Source organism: Fragaria vesca, linkage group LG7, assembly GCF_000184155.1.
Source record: "Fragaria vesca subsp. vesca linkage group LG7, FraVesHawaii_1.0, whole genome shotgun sequence".
Classification (NCBI taxonomy): domain Eukaryota; kingdom Viridiplantae; phylum Streptophyta; class Magnoliopsida; order Rosales; family Rosaceae; genus Fragaria; species Fragaria vesca.
Window position 1 is genome coordinate 12,708,050 of NC_020497.1, and position 3,594 is coordinate 12,711,643.

Below are 3,594 nucleotides of genomic sequence, written 5' to 3' on the forward strand. Positions count from 1 at the left end.
TCATCGTAAGATGGGAGTAATGGTGTGAAATATGAAGATGTTAGAAATTACAATTTTTTTCAATAAAGGTTCAGCCTCCATTGCAAGGGTAAACCCTATTTACGCTTAGTACTCTTAAAGGGAGCCTAACCACCGGAGTGCTTATTTTTTTTCATCGTCTATTTGATATATGTATTCCCACTTGACGCGGCTAGCTTTATAGATGTTTGAAAAATACGATTTACCATGTGAATCAAGATCCAAACGATAACAAAAATAAGTAAATTTTGTAACATTAGCCTTAATTCACTATAGGTCACTTCACACAAACAATTTTCCCAACTTTCATTTTCTCGATATAGTTGGTTTATAAAGATATACATTAATTTACAAAACATGTATCATTTCCTTGTATAGAAACCATGTATAGATTACTTCCTTATGTAGAGATACTGTATAAATTGAGCCCTTGTATAGAATTTATTAGTTTCATCATATATAGTTGAGATTGCACTCGTGGATATTACAAAGAAAGGGCAACAAATTACAGTAAACTAGCACTATGAAATGTTTCCAGGCCGTGTTTCCAACAAAGGTATTCTGATACATTACACAAAAAGAGTCATTATTGAGCCGGCAACTGGTCCATGAGCACTAGCTGTACTCCAGCCTCCACCACTAGAACCGATGCACCATTCCATTTCATAACAACAACAATAAACAAAAAATTCCAGTCAATCTTTAGCTTTAAAACGCATTAAGCCAGGAAAGTGAAATGTGGAACGAATAAGCTGTATGACTCAAAATTGAGTTACAAGACAATCAAGGAACTAACACAAACAAACCATCTGTAAAGTACAGTTACTCATCTCATATTGAAAAGTACCAAAACCCAACAGACTTCCTCAAAATATATTCGAGACAAATTAATCTCTATTAGAACTCCAACTCTGGAAATCCCACAAAATTAAAATTACCCTGCACCAAAATCCCCAAACACCTTCCTTCCAAACACAAATTGTATTATGTATCTCACCGCACACGAAACACAACAGACCCCAACCAAACTTTAGCGAATCTAACAAGACAACAAAAACGTTATGAAAGAGGATATGATCTTCCTATGCCAAATAATGAAGCCACCAAATAAAGTAATACAAACTAGAAATTTGGTTTTCAAAACTAAACGATATAATCAACTCCAGAACCTTAAGAACCAAAGGGAGATATTAACGGGCAACCCAAGCTCTCAATAATAAGTGACAAAATAAAACCAAAACGAAGTTCACTAAGCAAATGCTTCCTACAACGGTGACACTTTGATATGAAAAACAACAGGAATGATACATAGTTTTACAAAAAACATTATATCAGTCATTTTACTGGAAGGGTGAAACTTCATAACACATTGAAAGAAATCTCACATTCACCAGACCCATCTTACAAAGAACATTATATCAGTCATTTTACTGGAAGAACATAGTTTACATTATTGAAAGGAATTAGAAAGACATACCATTTGTTACCATCTGGAAGATGAATTTCCTGCAATGGAGCAACCAACTGCAGTGAAATCAGCCATATATCTCAAATGTGAAGGTAAACCCAGTGTGACAAGCTGTCAATTTCAAAGGAAACCTTGAATGAATTATCTCAATGTATTTTGATTATACCAAAAAATCGACAATATAAATGTATGACATAAGCTACTATTTTTAGGAAGACCAAAAACTTTTAGTAAAACTAGCCATCCATATATATTCTCCTCATGAAGAACTAGATACTAGCTTACATACAAACGTGTGTAGATTCATACATCAAATTTATATACACCAAATGACATATTCTTTTGCTTAAATTGCCACAACTCTCTTTGATTAACTAGTTACAAGGAATTCATTCTAAAAAAAAAAGTTACAAGAAATTCAGTTTGGTGTCCAGCCAGATGGTTTATTCATAGTTTTATACTGAATCACAGATTATAATTCTTGCAAGTATTGAACTCAATATGAAAAACAGAAAAAACAAATACTGTCAATTGGAAACATTATAAGATTCCAAATGTTTGATGAAGGATAACCATATCAGACCCGTTTGTAACCAAAATACCATCTATAGACTCTGACCCATTGATTAAATTCTCCAAGTATTTCCTACTGCTCATACACAGCTCGCAAATTAAATAACAATAACATAAACTGAATCAAATCGAAGAGAAAGATGGAATGTTGGTACTTACTAGAATATCAGGTGAGGAGTCAGTGGAGGAGGGGGCTGTGTGGGGAATAATGAACTGAGGTTCTGGCCGAGGTCAAGAGATTCAATTTGTATAGGTTGTCATTGACGATTTCAAAAAGGCAGATCTGCCATCAGTGTTGCCATCGCCACACATCTGAATTGGAATCACAGGCTTGCCAAGGCCTCGTAGGGTTCCCCATCTGCATAACCCATACTCAGAAGGATACGGGTTTCTGATGCCGAATCTAAATACGTCGCCGCCGCTCATCCCGGATCGAAGACCACAGAGCGACCAAGATGAGAGACTTTTTCTTTTGATTGACAGACGAGAGAGACTTTGATGAAGAAGAATAATAAGATAACAAGTGCCCACTACTCATGTAAATTAAAACCCACGCGACGCGCTCGCCAACCGTGTGCGTCCAACCGAAACAGTACTCTCGTCAACCGACCAACGGAGTACATGGAGCATTTGTACATTCCAGACGTGGCGTAGCTAGCTAGGGTCAAAGGTTTCAATTGAACCCTCTCAACTTTTGAAAAAGCTTAATTAGTCTTAATGAACAAACATAAATTGACATTTTTTTTGAGAAATCTTTAATTAATCTTAAATATTCTTCAACACCAATAGAATGAAATAAAAATTTATACTATTAAAATACTTGATCTAATTAATACAAATCGTGTGAATGGTATTTTATCTTACTAATGTGTACTTTAATTGCTTTGAATTCCATTTACGATTTTTTTTTTCCATTACAAATAAGCTAAATAGAAGCAACACATTAATGTTTACCATACATTGACACTATCTCTAAAAAAAGAAAAGGCAACACATTTTTCTCAATATTTATCGTGCACGAAATTTCAAAGTTTATTTAAGAAGATTATCGTGCTAGCTAGAGAGTGATTGAAAATGAATTTGATTTATTAGGTAATAAATTTTGACCCTTCTAAGTGACATTTCTGGCTACGCCACTGCAGACGTCTCCTACAATGAGATGCATTTTACTGATTTTAGTTAGGAAATAAAGCAAAGGCAGGATATGTACATTGATTTAGTTTCGGGATACAATGTACACAAATGATCTTACTAAACTTGTAGTATATCATTGATCTCTTTTGAAAGTGATGTGATCTTAAAGTGATGAAGAGATATAAGTGGTGAAAATGACTTGTTTAGTTAATTTTACGATTACATTGTGATTCAATGTCAAACAAAATCGGAACGAAAAAAAAATACAGTGACGATCCATTATATTACTCCTTGAGGCAAAAAAAAAAAAAATATCTAACATTTAAAGCATAGATTCATAGGTCGTTGCGAACGAGAGAGAGAGAGAGAGAGAGAGAGAGAGAGAGAGAGAGAGAGAGAGG

At 34.5% G+C, this 3,594-nt stretch overlaps 1 non-coding gene across 1 annotated transcript; it reads right to left on the minus strand.

Annotated features, from left to right (window-relative positions):
* Nucleotides 1-435: 435 nt before the first annotated feature.
* LOC101292252 lies at nucleotides 436-2,434 on the minus strand. Its single transcript, XR_185237.1, has 3 exons — nucleotides 2,219-2,434; nucleotides 1,496-1,597; nucleotides 436-657 (listed from the first exon to the last, which is right to left on the minus strand). It is a non-coding gene; the product is annotated as an uncharacterized LOC101292252 (transcript).
* Between the last annotated feature and the right edge of the window lie 1,160 nt (nucleotides 2,435-3,594).